The sequence below is a fragment of the Neophocaena asiaeorientalis genome, unplaced genomic scaffold, assembly GCF_003031525.2.
Source record: "Neophocaena asiaeorientalis asiaeorientalis breed wild unplaced genomic scaffold, Neophocaena_asiaeorientalis_V1.1 scaffold1644, whole genome shotgun sequence".
Lineage (NCBI taxonomy): Eukaryota > Metazoa > Chordata > Mammalia > Artiodactyla > Phocoenidae > Neophocaena > Neophocaena asiaeorientalis.
The window spans coordinates 270,466-289,498 of NW_020171908.1; the positions used below are offsets into that span (position 1 = coordinate 270,466).

Genomic DNA, 19,033 nt, shown 5'->3' on the forward strand with positions numbered 1-19,033 from the left:
CGCTTCCGGGAGAGCAGGGCTTCCGTGAGGCGTCACAGACACGTGCATCAGAAGTTCTGTATAGCTTTTGGTTCTAATTGGTGATGCACAGTTTATGTCTGTCCCGCGTTTCCTCTGTAAACCACGGCCTCCCAGGTGATGGCAGGGCCGCCAGTGGGGGAAGTGGAGAGAGGCCGTCCTGTCCGTGGAGCAGTGTCCCTGCCCCGTGGTGCTGTGCAGGCACAGGCCGGGCCGGGCACAGCTGGAAACGCCTGGAGAGCTGGGGAGGGGGCCACCCAGCTCACCTGAGGACCCAGCACGGCACCGTCCACCCTCACCCGCCCCCAGCGTAACCTTGTGCAATGGAACCGGCAAGGCCTGGGGACACGAGTGTGACGTGAGGCAAAGGGACTTTCGATTTCAGGTGACCCAAAACAGAGAAAATCGGAGCGTCTCATACCATCATGTACATTTTTATTCCATAAAAAGACAACACAGACCATTCAGCCCCAAAGAAATGCATTATCGTGTGTGGTCAGAAATGCCCAAATTCTCTAATTCTGAATGATCTATTTTTAACATCTAGTGCATAACTAAATAAATTTCGAAAGCAATTAGCTCTACACGTAACTCCCACAGTTAATGATCAAATTCATGGCAAAGCTCAATTCAGAGCAGGGCACAGTTTCATAAAACAGTTCTTTTAAAGGCAGAAACCAAAACACGGCGGTCAGGTGAGGTCTAATGCTTGAGGAGGACGCGGCTACTCCTTGAAAACTCTTTAAAGGCAGAGGCTGAGGCAGAGGCTTCCGTGGGAGCCGCATGTGTAACAGAACTGAATTATTTTCTGTTTCAAGAGCAGCTTTTGCTCAGGTGCTGCCCTGTCCACACGAAGACTGATCAGCCCTGTGGATTTTGTTTTGAGTTTTTCACACTCTAACGTCTTCACCTTGGGATTCCTCGGCGGGAGACGGGCTCGGTGCAGGTGGAATTTCAGAAAAGGGTCTCAGAAACATCACAGAAGTAGATGTGATAAGGAAACTGACCAGGAAACTCAAACTGTGCTGAAAATACCCTCCGTGTGCCATCTGTTTCTGGTGGAGCTGCATCTTCCCTGCTGTCAGCGGCTGAAATCAGTGCAGAAGAGAAACAGGGGGATCGCCTTGAACAACCTCAGAAAGGCCCACGTTGTTGGAAATGTTGGCTGTTTTTTTGTTTGAACAGCATGAAATGTTCCTGTAAGTGTAGAGGCCAGTGCTCTTCAAGCCCTAGGATCAGGCTCAGCTGACGGGACGCTTACACTGTGAGAGGCGCAGGTGGTCTTACACAACTGGGGGCGCCAAGCACTGAGAACCAGACACCTCGGTGCCCTCCAAGGTCTAATATGTTCACAAGTGGGTGTGGCCGGCCAGTGTTTCATTATCTGTTTATTTTTGCTGAACTCACAGAGTCAAATTCATAGATGTGAAATGTAACCTTGATACAACTCTAGTCTATTTCAAACCGACACTCACTTCCAAGTGGTGACGCAGAAAGGCACGTGCTGCCTGCACGCACGTGTGCTGGGTCTGTGGATTTCATCGAAAATGGATGAACAGATCCATTTATGGTTATTGATTTAATAACCTACTTAGTACCAGAAACACATCTAGAATTAAAACTAATGAACTTAAGTAAATTATTGGCTTTGTGAGGCTTTAAATCCATACGCTGTAAACGATAAACTTTTAAAGATATGTTTTATGAAAGGTTATGTTACTGCAAGTTGGAGACAAGCAAAAACTAAATAAACATCACTGGGCTAAAATAATGAAACTAATCAAGTGTTGTAGAGACAGAGAGATAAATAGGTAAATAGGTAAATAGGTAAATAGGTAGGCAGATAGATGATGATGATGATAGACGGTGATAGACGATAGATAACAGATAGGTATAGATAGATGATAGATAATAGAGAGACAGAGAGATAAATAGGTAGGCAGATAGATGATGATGATGATAGCCGGTGATAGACGATAGATAACAGATAGGTATAGATAGATGATAGATAATAGAGAGACAGAGAGATAAATAGGTAGGCAGATAGATGATGATGATGATAGCCGGTGATAGACGATAGATAACAGATAGGTATAGATAGATGATAGATAATAGAGAGACAGAGAGATAAATAGGTAGGCAGATAGATGATGATGATGATAGCCGGTGATAGACGATAGATAACAGATAGGTATAGATAGATGATAGATAATAGAGAGACAGAGAGATAAATAGGTAGGCAGATAGATGATGATGATGATAGCCGGTGATAGACGATAGATAACAGATAGGTATAGATAGATGATAGATAATAGAGAGACAGAGAGATAAATAGGTAGGCAGATAGATGATGATGATGATAGCCGGTGATAGACGATAGATAACAGATAGGTATAGATAGATGATAGATAATAGAGAGACAGAGAGATAAATAGGTAGGCAGATAGATGATGATGATGATAGCCGGTGATAGACGATAGATAACAGATAGGTATAGATAGATGATAGATAATAGAGAGACAGAGAGATAAATAGGTAGGCAGATAGATGATGATGATGATAGCCGGTGATAGACGATAGATAACAGATAGGTATAGATAGATGATAGATAATAGAGAGACAGAGAGATAAATAGGTAGGCAGATAGATGATGATGATGATAGCCGGTGATAGACGATAGATAACAGATAGGTATAGATAGATGATAGATAATAGAGAGACAGAGAGATAAATAGGTAGGCAGATAGATGATGATGATGATAGCCGGTGATAGACGATAGATAACAGATAGGTATAGATAGATGATAGATAATAGAGAGACAGAGAGATAAATAGGTAGGCAGATAGATGATGATGATGATAGCCGGTGATAGACGATAGATAACAGATAGGTATAGATAGATGATAGATAATAGAGAGACAGAGAGATAAATAGGTAGGCAGATAGATGATGATGATGATAGCCGGTGATAGACGATAGATAACAGATAGGTATAGATAGATGATAGATAATAGAGAGACAGAGAGATAAATAGGTAGGCAGATAGATGATGATGATGATAGCCGGTGATAGACGATAGATAACAGATAGGTATAGATAGATGATAGATAATAGAGAGACAGAGAGATAAATAGGTAGGCAGATAGATGATGATGATGATAGCCGGTGATAGACGATAGATAACAGATAGGTATAGATAGATGATAGATAATAGAGAGACAGAGAGATAAATAGGTAGGCAGATAGATGATGATGATGATAGCCGGTGATAGACGATAGATAACAGATAGGTATAGATAGATGATAGATAATAGAGAGACAGAGAGATAAATAGGTAGGCAGATAGATGATGATGATGATAGCCGGTGATAGACGATAGATAACAGATAGGTATAGATAGATGATAGATAATAGAGAGACAGAGAGATAAATAGGTAGGCAGATAGATGATGATGATGATAGCCGGTGATAGACGATAGATAACAGATAGGTATAGATAGATGATAGATAATAGAGAGACAGAGAGATAAATAGGTAGGCAGATAGATGATGATGATGATAGACGGATAGATCGACGATAGATAATAGATACGTATAGATAGATGATAGATAATAGAGAGACAGAGAGATAAATAGGGAGGCAGATAGATGATGATGATAGACGGTGATAGACGGATAGATCAACGATAGATAACAGATAGATATAGATTGATGATAGATAATAGACAGATAAATAGGTAGGCAGATAGATGATGCTGATGATAGACGGATAGATCAACGATAGATAACAGATAGATATAGATTGATGATAGATAATAGACAGATAAATAGGTAGGCAGATAGATGATGCTGATGATAGACGGATAGATCAACGATAGATAACAGATAGATATAGATTGATGATAGATAATAGACAGATAAATAGGTAGGCAGATAGATGATGCTGATGATAGACGGATAGATCAACGATAGATAACAGATAGATATAGATTGATGATAGATAATAGACAGATAAATAGGTAGGCAGATAGATGATGCTGATGATAGACGGATAGATCAACGATAGATAACAGATAGATATAGATTGATGATAGATAATAGACAGATAAATAGGTAGGCAGATAGATGATGCTGATGATAGACGGATAGATCAACGATAGATAACAGATAGATATAGATAGATGATAGATAATAGACAGATAAATAGGTAGGCAGATAGATGATGATGATAGACGGATAGATCGACGATAGATAATAGATAGGTATAGATAGATGATAGATAATAGAGAGACAGAGAGATAAATAGGTAGGCAGATAGATGATGATGATGATAGACGGATAGATCGATGATAGATAACAGATAGATATAGATAGATAATAGAGAGACAGCGAGATAAGTAGGTAGGCAGATAGATGATGATGATGATAGACGGATAGATCGATGATAGATAATAGATAGGTATAGATAGATGATAGATAATAGAGAGACAGAGAGATAAATAGGTAGGCAGATAGATGATGATGATGATAGACGGATAGATCGACGATAGATAACAGATAGATATAGATAGATGATAGATAATAGAGAGACAGAGAGATAAATAGGTAGGCAGATAGATGATGATGATGATAGACGGATAGATCGACGATAGATAACAGATAGATATAGATAGATGATAGATAATAGACAGATAAATAGGTAGGCAGATAGATGATGATGATAGACGGATAGATCGACGATAGATAATAGATAGGTATAGATAGATGATAGATAATAGAGAGACAGAGAGATAAACAGGTAGGCAGATAGATGATGATGATGATAGACGGATAGATCGATGATAGATAACAGATAGATATAGATAGATAATAGAGAGACAGCGAGATAAGTAGGTAGGCAGATAGATGATGATGATGATAGACGGATAGATCGATGATAGATAATAGATAGGTATAGATAGATGATAGATAATAGAGAGACAGAGAGATAAATAGGTAGGCAGATAGATGATGATGATGATAGACGGATAGATCGATGATAGATAACAGATAGGTATAGATAGATGATAGATAATAGAGAGACAGAGAGATAAATAGGTAGGCAGATAGATGATGATGATGATAGACGGATAGATCGACGATAGATAACAGATAGATGATAGATAATAGAGAGACAGAGACATATAGATAGACGATGATAGATAGGTATATGATAGATGTAGATATTGGCTTTTGCTACTGGATACTGGGCTATAAAATAAACTCAAATATAATGTACTTTTAACAAAGATTGTTTTCAAACACCAAGTAGGTAATAATAAACTATGATCCACGGAGAAAGTTCAGCAAAGGTTTCTAGCAAATATAAATTAAAATTAGAAGAATAAAAGTGATAACTACAGAGTCATTTATTTTAAAATATTATATCTTAAAGCAAAACATTATTAAATTATGTATGATTTTTAAACAAATTCCTCGCGGAAACAGGTGGAAAGCTCTGGCGAGCCTCGTGACCTTTACAGAATCCCCTGCCCCGCAATGGCCACGGGAGAAGCAAACGCTCAAGTGGACGTTTCTGTGCCCAGTTCTAACAGACCTCATTTCCCTTCTCCAGCCAGACTCGCCCTCACCCCTGCCCTCCTGCAGTCGACAGCAATGTCATGTCATCGGAATCAACAGGGTTGTCCCCAAAGCCTGTCAGGAAAACCTGTGAGAGCCCGTGGATCCATATGGAGAGAAAAACCCAAATGATTGAAAACGCTTCCTTGAATCTATAATACCGGGGTTCTGTTCTGGAGAAAGAGAAGAATGAGCTTCACATTGTAGGGAAATAACAAGTAAACGGGGCTCCGTCCTCACCTGCCCAGGGCACCTCTCGCCCCGCCGCCCCCTCGGAACGAGCTGCCTCATCTGGGGGCTGGTCCAGCGCGGCCAGAACAGGAGTCGGGTCTGGGCACTTGGGCAGGGGACACAAAGGGCTGTGTTTACTGGATCGTTTGTTGAAAGACAAGGACATGAAACGTATCTCCCCAGGAACAGATCATTTGGGAGCAAATCTGCTGCCACAGAAAGACAGATGCAAGGCCTCGGCTCGTCAGAGGCACGCAAGCAGCTGGGCCTGGTCGTGGAGCCCATGCCCCCGCGCCCCAACCCTGGCCCAGCGCGCGCGCACAGTCACGCACACTCACCACCACACCCTGGGCTCCTGGGCTGCCCTGTCTCCCGCCAGTGCGTGCACGAGGTGCTGCACTGCAGCTCCCGCAGCCCTGGCCGCACTCCCGCCCACGCGTGGCACGTGTGGTCAAGGCGTGGCATGGGGAGCCAACACAAAGTGCTCACCACGCCGCAGGACGGCTTCTGGCTGACGGCGAACGCGATGAAGACGAGGCTCCTGCCGGCATCTCCCCCCACTCCTGCTCTGCGACCCTCCTGGGACGGCTGCCAACACGGCGGCAGGCTGCGTGTGTATCAGGGTCACGTGGACAGATGCCCACGAGAGTCTGGGTCGAGACCACAGCCTTTTCCCCTCCGAACCAAGCCAGAATTTGAATCCAGGTCTCAGGGGGGAGAGCTTGCCAGGCCGCCCCCTGTAATAACAATTACCACGTCCACTGGAGACAGAAGTTCTGGGAACAAGAAAAGCTTGGAGAAGAGAACTGGCCCTCAACCTTCCCCACAGTCCAGGCTGCCTGGCCCTGAGACTCGGATGGGTCCCTCAACGGGCAATGGTTTCCTCGTTTGTTTGCATCCTCTGGTTCTCTACTTTTACCCCAAACCAGAGAGAGTGACAAAGATACTAAAAGCAATGGTGCATTCTTGCCATTTTTCTCATCCATTCAGAGCTGGGAAGCATCAGAAATCTTGTGGGAAAGCCACTTCTCAGGAGATTTCTAACCCTATTTCTCAACTGCAGTGGTCTGGAGTTTTTGCCGAAATTTTAGATAAGGTCCTAATTCCTGGTTACTTGGCTGCTCGAATTTCAAATTCTTCTCAGGTTCACATCAATCATTCCAAGAGACAAGCAAAACATTTTACATGACAAAATTTGTTGGTTTTTTGACATACCTTTGGTCTAAACTTATAAGACTTCTATGTCTTTGAGGAAAAACACATTATCTCCTGACAGAGGCTTCTCTCTCAATCTCTCTCTCTCTCTCTCTCTCTCTCTCTCTCTCTCTCTCTCTCTCTCTCTCCATCTCTCTTTCTCTCTCTCTCTTGTAATCTGAAGCCTGCTCTCACCACCAAAATGTATCAGGAAACCACAGAAATGAAGACAATTAGAGTAAATAAGATCCAGTGATCAAATATAGCTAATTTGTATCCATAATATTTGGGAGTTACACAGTCTGCTTCAATTTGAAAGATATCTTCCAGACCACACTGTTTTCTTCCCAAGGGGACTGACTTTTGCTTTTAATTATTGAACTTTAAGAATTCTTGCTATAATTTGGGGTTAGCTTGTAATTCTTCGAGAAGAAAAAAAAAATCCAGCCCATAAATCCTTCTGTATCCCATCACTTCCAATAATAGGCTTCTGTGGCCCAATTCACCATCAATTAACTGTGTTTTTCAGCGGGAGGAAACGGCAGAGCGGGAGCTGGATTGAGGAAACCCAGCTCAGGGCGAGTGTGGCCGCAAACAGCAGAGGGTGAGTGGACACTCCCTGGCAAACAGCCGTGGCTAGACAGGATGTATAAGAAACGTCTCAAAAATAGCGTACGGCGTAGTGAGAAAAAGTGAACTGTCACTGACGAGACTTTGCCCTCCTCTTTCAAAGGATTTTGAACGTTCTTACGGTGCCTGGGATTTGACAGCATCGTCCACATTTTGGGAGAGTGCTCTGAGGCTCCATCTTCCTGTCGCTAATGGTCCTTGTTGGGGGAGGGGGCTTGCCCTTGGTCCCACCCAGGGGTGCAGTGGTGCACAGGGGGCACCCACAAAGAGCTGGCATTCACTGTACCGCCTGGGCCTGAGTGGTGGTGGCCGCTGGCCTCTCTCCCTGGACGGTAACGCCCCTCCTGACTCCAGAGTGTCTTAACACCACGGGCTCTCTCAACACACACCATCCATGAACCAGCGGCAGGGGGATAAACCACGCCCTTTAACGTCTGTATCTGACATGCTTTGATGGGGCTTTGATGACCCTGGAGGGGCTGCCCCTCCCAGGACCGGCCAGCTCCTAGAGATGGTAAAGGACGCACCTGCAATGTTTATATGCAAACCAACCACCCAGAGCCCACACCACCACCGCTCTCTTTATGAGGCTCTCAGCCTCTGGGAGCTGTCCACTTGCCCTCGTCACCCCAGGGCCGGGCACCAGGCAACCAGGACAGCCTGAAACGTCCTGGCGCACACTGAGAACAACAGCGCCCCACTGCAACGTTGCAACCTGGCCAATCCTGAGCCCACTTACCCCGCCTCACCTATTCCTCCCCAGAGACAATACCAAAGGCTCTGCGCGTATCTCCCTGGCCTCCTGACCAGCGCTGCTGCCTCCCTGCGCGGTCCTGAGCGGCGCGATGGGCCCCCTCTTGGGAACTGAGACTAACATACTATTTTCTCAGTGGCAGTTGTATCTTGCTGGCCTCACCATACTTGAATAATAACAAAACCTATATTTTATTTTATTTATTTATTTATTTATTTATTTATTTATTTATTTATTTATTTTTGCGGTACGCAGGCCTCTCACTGTTGTGGCCTCTCCCGACTATATTTTAAAATAGGCATTTCCAGCCAGAGACATCAAAGACACAGGAATTCCTTCTTAGAAGAACAGGCTCAAAAAGTATTTTAAAGCCTTAGAAATGTACATACCCTTTGACCTGGAAATTCTACTTTGAGGACTACATCCTAGGGAAAAACACTAAAGATTTAATAAAATGATTTTCCCAGGAGTATTGTTTGTGATTGCAAAGGGGGTGGGGTCAGGTAACAACTCAATATCCAGCAACAGAAGACTGGCTACATATTGATAAAAGAACCATACACACAGAACAAGGGGTGCCATTCTGCCGCTTAAAGTCAGGTCATGGGTTATTTATGTATTTACATAGAAAAACATTCACGACATGATTTTAAGTAAAGAAAAAGATATTACAGAGCAGCGTGTATAAACTCATAAAGACTTAATAGCTATATTTAAATACAGAGTATCGCAATTAAAGATATGAAGAATTTATCACCATAAGTTCTGAGAAGTAGAAAAACAGAGATTAACCAATATCTCCTCTGAATATCTTAAAATCACAAACCTTCCATGTCCAACACCCACGTGCTGTGGAGAGAAAAGCCAATGCTGAGGTTTCCGCTGAAAGGTTTTCGGAACCGGGGCAAACTCGTCAGAGGACCGAAGGGTGTGCACGAGGTATCTTTGGATGATGAAATCATGATGCTTTTAAATTCTCTACATTTTGTTTATTTGTGTATCTACTGTTTCTACAATGAACACATCTCTTTTGTATTAAAAGAAAATACACTTTTTAAAATTTATTTATTTATTTTTGGCTGTGTTGGGTCTTCGTCTCTGTGCGAGGGCTTTCTCTAGTTGCGGCAAGCGGGGGCCACTCTTCATCGCGGTGCGCGGGCCTCTCACTGTCACGGCCTCTCTTGTTGAGGAGCACAAGCTCCAGATGCGCAGGCTCAGTAGTTGTGGCTCACGGGCCTAGTTGCTCTGCGTCATGTGGGATCCTCCCAGACCAGGGCTTGAGCCCATGTCCCCTGCATTGGCAGGCAGACCCTCAACCACTGCGCCACCAGGGAAGCCCCAGCGAAAATACATTTTTAGGACACTTTTATAACAGGTTTCCTAAGGTATGGATAGAAGGATCAGCTCAAAGAGGCATTGACATTCGTCTCCCAACAGAATAGGCTGTCCCAGGACCTCCCTGGTGGTCCAGCCAGTCCAGTTAAGACTTCACACATCCACTGCATGGGGCGCCGGTTCGAGCCATGGTCAGGGAACTAAGATTCCGCATGCCGCACGGCCAAAAATTTTTTTAAATATCAGAATAGACTGTCCCATTTTAAGGACGATCAGGAGTCCTCGGGTCCTTGGGTATAGCTCAGACCACAAGGGCTGACAGTCTGATTGCTGAGTGACTGTATTTTCCAGCCCAGAGAACAGGGCAAATGTGCCTACCTTTTGGAAATAAGACCGTCTGTCCCAGAGCAGGGTGATCACGTAGTTGCTGAATTAGTCTAGTCTCTGAAAACAGCAGAGACCCCACAAGCTCAAAACAGTCATGGGCCAGACTCCACTGACCAGCTGCATAAGTTAACTACCCTAAACCTCAGTTTCCTCACCTGCAAAATGGGGATAATAATAAACGCTTTATAGAGATGCTGTGAAAACCACACCCACAAGGCAGCCAGGTCAGCGCCCTGTTCCCAGTCCTATGAGCCGTTCCATATGCCCCAAACAAGTGGCGAGTGCCCTTGGAATGGCCCAGTCCCCTCCTGAACACACCGCACCTTCACCGTGTATCTCAGAGTCATTACTTCCACCAACAGTTCCCAGGGCTCCTAGTGGATGCCAAGCATCAGTACCCAGACAGAGTTCCCACAGTCTTCACCTGATCACTCAAATTTCCTCCGAGCTACGCCTGCAATGCTTTCATAGAGTGGAACTGCTTGAGCCAGTGGAAAGGAAATTTTGCGGCAGGCTTTCAAATCAGAGATGTGGTGATTAGCAGAGCTGCTCTGTACCAACTCTCTCCTTCCCTGATGTCAGATCATGCTCACTGCTTTCTACCATGTCTCCTTGCACACACGGCTAGGAAGCTTTTCATCGTCTTGCAGACCTGATTCATCTTACAGCTCTGTAGTCACTGGCCGTTTGTTTAAATTACTGGGCAGGAGTCGGAAACAACAGATATTGTAAACTCATCGGAGTTCAAATTTCCAAACTTTGGGGGCAGGCGTGTGAGTGTCTTCCCTGTGTCTGTTGGCACTGACCCAAAGAGCAAGGCTGACTGTTAGTCCTGGTTTCAGGGAAGCAGGTGCTGAGACAGGATGCAGTGTGCGAGGATTTTACAGGGGAAACACCTGTAAGAATGGGGAGAGCTGCGTGGCTGGAGCACATCAGGCTGTGAGGCACGTCTGAGCCTGAGTGGCGAGGAGAAGCCCAGGTGGGCAGCAGCATCCTGACAGCTGTGCAATCAAGGGCAGGCCTGCCGGGCCCTAGGGAGTCCTCCGGCCAGCACTGCCCGTCAGGGGAGCCCTGGGTCTCCCAGAAAGGGGCTGCCTCTGTATCCCTCTGCTCAGAGGGAAGGAGGAAGCACAGCAGTGGTCCCAGAGCCAGCAGCTGGCCCAGGGTCATCCATCACACCCCTGAAGTTGGAGCCTGTGGGCACCTGCACTGGGTGACACTCATCATTCTCCAAGGGCTCACACGGAGCGCCCCCCCAGACCCACGAAATCTAGTATTACCTTCCCACAGCACTCCATCCTTTCCAGCACCTGCCCTTGTGTTCTCCTCAACCAAATTCAGCACCTGCTCGCGCTGGCCCAGGGTGGATGGACGTGGTGTCCATCCCAGAGCAGGTCTGGCCCAGCACAGAGGCACCCACGGCCATCTAGGAGGGGAGACAGGCTGGGAGGAGAGAGACGGAGAAGGAAAAACCAAGAGTCTTCAGGGTGCAGGCAGAATTAAAGTCAGGTCTGTTCATGGAAGACAAAAGGGAAAGGGATCCACATGGCAGATGGACGGGAAGGGCCTGAGAAGCTTTAGTCGTAGCATCGTACGGGTAGGACCCTGTGTTTCCCCGAATGACCAGGTTTGGAGACTTGGAGGGTCTCTGCCTGAGAGCACGTGGGGTCAGGACGAGGGCTCGGTTCCGGGCTTGCTTTGTGGCGCTCTGGCGGGAGCAGCCCTGGCTGCAGTGCTCACCCTTCATCATCAGGCTTCACCGCCATCTCCGCCACAACGCTGCCATCTCCTGAGGTCTCCCTGCATCTCCTTTCCTCAGGTTCCTCCCGAAGTAGAGGAGCTGTGGTGCTCCACACAGCTACGCAGTCTGATTCCTGGGGGATGAGACGTTGCCGTGCCAGGCGGCTTCCTTCCTGCTCAGCAAGGTCCCACCTGAGTGTCCACGGGTCATGCACTGGGTTCAGGAAAAACCCCAGAAGTCATACGATGTGAGCAAAGGAACAGGCTTTGTTAGAAAACATTACTTGGTCAGGGGTGAACAAGAGAAGAGAAGGCGCAGGCCCCCCGAACTTCCCGACGTCCCACAGAGAGGTGACCCAGCCCCGGGCTCAGCGGGACCTGCGTAGGGACCCAGCCACCACCTGGGTCTCCCTGTGGAGCCATCGTGGCAGAGCGTCCCTGTCGATGAAGCACGAACGGGCTGCTCGGCACCAGACGGTCTGGGTTTGGGGTGTCGGCTCTTCACAGGGTTAAACGCTGTCACAGAGTATCAGCCACCCTGAACCTGGGGGCTGGGAGGGCCTGTGGGAAGCTGCAGCCTCCCTGTAAAGGGAGGGGTCAACCCCCAGTCCCAAGGCAAGCGAACTGGGGGCAGCTTCCCCTGCTAACAAAATAGGGTCCCCCGGTACCAGAGGGTTCAGGCCACAGAGTCAGGCTCCACGAGCACTTTCACACAAACCTGCTCATTGCTCCGCAGAGAAGCCAAAATAACTGAGCGACACAAGTGACCGGTGGCATTAAAGTAGGTGCAGGACAGACGTGAGGGCTGTTCAAACAGTGGAAAGAGACCTTCAGCAAGTGAGATCATGAGGCCAAGCTTCATACAAGGGAGAGAGTCTGATCAGGGCCTCCAGGGTGGTGGACAAAGGCGACTGAGATGTAAACAACCACACGGAGAACAGCTGAGTCGGGCACACGTCCATCAGGGCCCAGGTGGCTGTCGACACCTGCACCCCCCACAGCTGGATCTCACTTAACTGAAGTACCCGGAACCATTTCCTCTTAAAACTTTATTTTTTTTTAATTTTTAAAATTTTTTATTTATTTATTTATTTTTGCGGTATGCGGGCCTCTCACTGCTGTGGCCTCTCCCGTTGCGGAGCACAGGCTCCGGACGCGCAGGCTCAGCGGCCATGGCTCACGGTCCCAGCCGCTCCGCGGCATGTGGGATCCTCCCGGACCGGGGCAGGAACCCGTGTCCCCTGCATCAGCAGGCGGACTCTCAACCACTGCGCCACCAGGGAAGCCCACCTCTTAAAACTTTAGAAGGGAATTCAAAGATACCATTCTGATCAGGCACTTATACCCTGGGATTCAGACTCCGCGAGTGCTTGCTGGCGTTTGCATTGCTTTTCTCATAGTTGGTCTTTTGTTCCGTTAGAATCCAACAAAAGTTTTTGGCTTTTTATTATTCTAGACCTCAAATTTTGCTACTTAGCATAGAAATTCCCCAGTGGAATTCTTTCTTCTTTCCAAATATGTTATTCTCTTCAGCTCAGGTCATATGTTGAAATTCGGAATGTTTCTTGATATTTTGGGGGCAAGCCTGGTTTGGAGATATCTCAGGATAAAGAACTTCAGGAACAAAACAACAGTTTTTAAATCCTGGCAAGAGCGTCTAACAAGAGTACTTTCTGCACGAGGGGCAGGCGGGCGCCACTTCCCCGGCCTCACCCCAGCGCTCTGCTGCCGCCTTGGCCGTTCGAGCTGTGACGCAAGTGTTTCCAAATGACCCCAAAATGTTTTTCTCTGCTTTATATTGTTTGTCTTGAGGTAGATTGGGTGTTAAAGATAAGCCAGGTTTGGAACCGGGGTTGGAACCAAGTGTGACTAACCACCGGCCACTCGTGCAAGAAATACCTTCCCTCCCATTTGCCACTGCACACACCCCATTCTCTACAGCTTGGGTCATGTCCTGCTCTCCCACCCCCATCCACCTCCCCGAAAGGGCCTCCAGGGGACAGGAAATTCAACGGGAGCCGGACACCCCTCTCCAAGAGCACGATCGCCGTTGCACAGCCAGGGCCACCTGCGTGTGTCTCTGCTGCGTGCTCCGGTTCACAGGTGGAAACTCAGCTTCTGCTCCAAGCTCTGCAACTTGCTCACGCTGAGACTTTCTGTAAGTCAGTGGATTCTGGGCGTATGATTCCTTATCCTCCGCGAAAGGAAGTCAGCAAATGAGAGGCATCGCCACCCTTCCCCATCACTCATGAATCATGGCCCTGAGCTCCAACATGAACTCAGAGTGTCCTTCTGAACTCCGGGCTCCAGGCAGCCACTACCAACCAACCAGCACTGGCTTTCAAAATAAAGCTTATATGCCATCCTGGGACCAAGCTCTCTTCCAGGTCTATTCCTGCATGAAATGAATGTAACAGCAATAAGGCATTAAGAACAGGGGGATGGACCAACGGATTCTAGTGCAAATCCGTCTTTTTGTAGTTACCATTAATTGAAGGTTGATCTCCCTTTTTTTTTAAACCGGGATATACCTTCATTTGAAGTAAAATGCCTCTAAATTCAATGATGAAATCTGATGCTCTTTGGGCAGGACAACAGAATTTGTTTCGTATACTTTGAACCTGTTCCTGAATAAGGTCTAACATAGCTCAGATGACTGATATCAGCTATATCATCTGAGGCGTTTTCTTCTTCCCAACTGTACGTTTTACAAAATTGAGAGCAAATCAAATGAGGACAAATAGCTAATGACAAATCTTTCTTCAGTGAACTCACACGTAAGACAGGAGAACGAAATCCTAGGTGTCAGAACTAGCAAACCTAACGATGGGAACTTTAGCCTGAGATCTCGGAGCCTTAGGGAGAGAATGCCCTGGTCTCTGCTTAACATACATCCCCCTGCGTCCTGTAAGCTCCCCAAGGACACAGACACTGCTGTATTCGTCTCTAAATCCCAGAAGCCTGGGACGTCAAGCAGCCAACTGTGGATAAATGGTTCTGGGCGGATCTCTCCATTGCTCAGGCCTTCAAGAAGCGGACTTGAAAGTGCACGGGGCCATAGAAGGCAGCCTGCACTCTGCCCGCACACAGACCCGTCCCAGTTAGGCAGTGGAAGGGTCCCAAGAATCCTTTCTTTCTCGGAACACGTCCTGGAAAAGTGAGCAGGAACGCTGCTTCCAGGCTCGACTACAGCTTCGATCAGGCTGCTCCAGTCTGCGGCCTCTCCAGCTGGCACTCGACGTCCAGAGGTGAGGAGGGGCTTCTTTGAAGAATCACTGGCAGATGCCGGGAACGTCCCAATCTTTGGCCGCAGGGCAAATCGCAGGAACTTGAAATGACAAACCCCCCAAGAAAGTTCATGAGAACATCTGGGATGTTCTTATCGGGGATTTATCAAGCTTTCCAGAGTTGATCCAAGCCCTGTTTTAATAAAAATCGCCTGCCCATGAACAATGTACGCCAAGGATTTTTCCTTTTCTTCTCCTCCTTTTCCTTCTGCTTCTCTTTCTTCTACTCTCCCCCCTTCTCTGGCTTTTATTGCTGTAAAAGTTGATCCTGAGACAATGAACAAGCCTCGCGTTTCCAGGCCTGCTACGTACCCTGTGGTTATCAAACACTTGAGCTTGGGTTAACCACTCCACGTCAAAATAAAATGCGTGCAGCGGACGTCCACCGTCACAGCTTGAACTGGGGAATTACATGAGGTTGAATTACCCTCTACTTTTGCAACTGGGTCCTTGGCCAAGACAAAGTCCTGATCTGTATGAATAAGAAAGATCTTCAAATGTTTTACCGATTTTTAAACTGGTAATTTTATACCGGTCACATATTTCAATTAACTAATTGTTATTCCTCTGTACTTGTGCCTTGAGATGACTTAACTTAAGAAGTTACAATCATAAAATTAAAATAAATAACCATATCCCAGTAGAGCCCTGCCCATCCATATACATCAACAACCTTCATTCCTGGCCATGGGGAAAATAATGTTCTTTGAACAATCAAAACGTTAAAACCATAAAGTCCTCCTTCATTTCTGGGCTCTGCCCTGATTTAGTTGCTATGTTTTCCTTTCTGATTCCTTCATTTACATGAATAAGTTAACCGAGCACAGCAGCCAATGAGACAAGGAAAGGGTGCAGCTGAAGGCAGAGTGAGGGCGACAACGACCTCAGGACCTAGAAGCTCCCCAGGGTCTGAAGATGGGACTCGAGGGCCCCAGGAAGACACAAAAGCGGCCAGGGCTGGACAGAGAACTAAACCCCAAGGGCCTGGAAAGCCAGCTGATTAGGAAATAAACATGTCCCCTGAACTGAGAAGATAAGAGTTGAGGCTCGATGGACACCCAGATCTTACAAAGGCCTTGAGGTGGGAAAGAAACACCCACTGAAGAGAGGGGTGAGCTTCGAGCTAACCCACCTCCCAGCCTGTGATGGATTCAGAGCTCGAGGACACAGGTGGGATCAACAGACGTACACGGGTACGTTTTGGTTTTGTTTTCAATTGTATTTGCAAAATTATGAAGTGTAATTTTAATACTTTGAAAAGATGTTAAAGATCACAGGATTTTCCACTTTTAATTTCTCTCTGAGCACCACACACACTTGATTTAAAGAAAGACTTGGGACGCTCCTCAACTACAAACCGTGCGACCAGACCCTCATTTAAACCTTGAGCACCTGGTGTCCCGACAGGTGGCCTGGCGCCTCGGCAGTTCTCAGGCAGGGCAGCCCCGGTCCCCACGCCCCGCAGGCGCCCCCCTTGGGCTGCGGCTGGCAGAGAGCACCAGGGGCCGCGTGCTCGCCACGGCGGACTGCGTGATTCCCTGTCCCCACGAGGACGCGGCCCCTGGCCTCCCGCCTGAGGGGACTCCCCCGAGAACGGCGGCGGCTCAGTCGCAGCGGGGTGCCTCGGTGGCGCTCCTCCCGCTGACCCCGCCGCCGCCACGTGCGCCTCCTCGCCGTCGGGAGCCTCGGCTGTTCCTCCTGCGGGTTCCCCGCCCGTGAGGCCGAGCCGGCCCAGGCCCTGCGGGTCGCCGGGCTCTAAAGAGCCACACGGCAGACGGTGTGGGGTGGTGGCTGGGGCAGGCATCTGAAGACTGGGTTTCTCCTTTGAGCGCCCGGGGAGGGGAGGGATTTCTAGTTATAGCTGGATGAAGTATGAAAGCTCCCTTAGAGGGACATGTTCATTCCCGGCTCCGCAGGTTTTCCTGACGAAACTTCCTGGGATGGAGTCTCCACTGCATTCCTCTGGAGGGAAAAGATGGGAAGCCTTCCTCAGCTTCCCTGCACCCCGCTCTCTTCTCCCCTAAGAACGGTGATACCTGTATTAACTGGTTCACCCGGGAGGAGGGAATACAGGGGAGCCCACCTCCGCCTCCCGGGTTCCCCGCCTTCGGGCCGGGCTGCTGGCGTCCTGCTCTGTTCTCTCCCTCCAGGGAGCTGGTGGGGAAGTTTGGCCATTTCAAGGGTTATTTTTTTAAGTCGTGTCACTAAAGGTCAAGCTGCGCCTCCCAGCAGAGCTGGTGGTCCCTCGGCCCCCAGAAGCGCCGTGTGCCGTGCCATCCCTGCATCTGCTCGCCCGGTCCGTGAGCAACGGGGCCGGGACCGCCCCCCCTCCCCGGGAAGCACAGCAGGTGGCGCACAGGGTTACCACGACGTTCAGGGAGCCGTGTGCCCACAGGTCTGGCGAGAGGGGCCTCGTGCCCGAGGACGGGGCCTCTCCCCGTGTGCCTCTAGCTGGAGGGGGAAGCGGAGGCTGATGGGGAGCCAGTGGGAGTCCTGGCCCCTGTCGGAATCGCCGGCTCTTCATCTCACGCCTCTGCCGCCTACCCGAGTGTCGAGCACGCGCGCCAAACTAATTCACTGTCTTCATTTTCTCCCCTTCGTTATTTTAAAGCTCATTTTTGTATTTCACAAATAATGTATAAATATATCCTCATAAAAATTTCAAATATTACAAAGTGAATGTCCTCCTGAATCCCCCCCACCATCCCAACCTCCTTCCCTAGGACCACCGCTCCCCTTTCCTGGGACCAGCGCTGGGGGCCTCGGCTGCAGTGAGGACCACCTCTCAGCAACCTGCTCCCGGCCGCCCACTCCGGAACCAGACTTGGTTTATTGAAAACCCAGTGTAGCTACACCTCAGGGTTTACATAGACTTTGTACGTAACACCATCAGCACTGGCTGATTCAACCACCAATTGAGCAGAGAAACAGGTTAACCATTGTGACGCAGTTAAGACTGAGGTTATGGGAAACTCCACAGGATGAACAACCCAGTTTCTCCAACACATATGTCTATGGGGTGAAAAAGGAGATGGGGTGAGGGAGCTACAGATGAAAAGAAACGTACTGACCAAACGCAATGCATGAACCTTCTTGGGATCCATGATTCAAACAACCCGATCTTAGAATAATTAAAAAGACGTTGATGAGACATTTAGAAATGTGAGTGAAGAGGCTGTCAGATGATAAGGAACCACTGTTAATACTGCTGATGTGTGATCATGGATTTATATCTTTATACTTACAAGTTCATGTTTTTTAGCGATATAATCTGAAAGCTTCATGAATGAAATTATATGAGGCTTGGGATTTGCTTCAAAATGGTACTGGGCAAGGGAGAGTGGGCGGGGCAAAACTGAAGCAAGATCGGCCACGTTTGGTCATTGTTGACGCTGGGTGGTGAGTACCTAGAGGTTTCCTTTTGCATGTGCTTAAAATTTTTCACAATGAAAGTTAGAAAATAAAAGCACAAAGCTTTGGCTGAGTTTCCCTGGCACAGTCCTGGGGGAAGGGATCTCTCTTTGCCGCCCTCTGGACCTATGGAGCTGGGAGCGGCCGACGGAGGGGGCTGGCGGCAGGTGTGGGCACAGAGCAGGCTGAGAAGAGGCCTGGGAGTTGCGGTGGCCCGACCCTGTTAATGGAACTTGACTAGTCTCTGCAGAAGGCCAAGTCCAGTCTTGGACTCAGATGGAAAACATGAACGGCCTCTTTTGCAATGACCCCAGCTTTGAGGTTCCTGTCATTTTATTGCAGGACTAGGTTCCCACACCCTGACTTAATTGGAAACACTCTCACACATCTCCTCCCCATCCTGAGGGCAGGAGAGACAAAGGCCTG

The 19,033-nt window shown here is 47.9% G+C and overlaps 1 long non-coding RNA gene across 1 annotated transcript in view; it reads right to left on the reverse strand.

The window, feature by feature from the left end:
- Positions 1–519: 519 nt before the first annotated feature.
- Positions 520–19,033, reverse strand: part of LOC112397609 (uncharacterized) — a 121,928-nt gene continuing 103,414 nt past the window's right edge. The window contains exons 5-6 of the long non-coding RNA XR_003002830.1: positions 5,879–5,975; positions 520–1,547 (exon numbers count right to left, since the gene is read on the reverse strand). This is a non-coding gene — a long non-coding RNA (uncharacterized LOC112397609). The remainder of the gene's footprint in view (positions 1,548–5,878; positions 5,976–19,033) is intronic.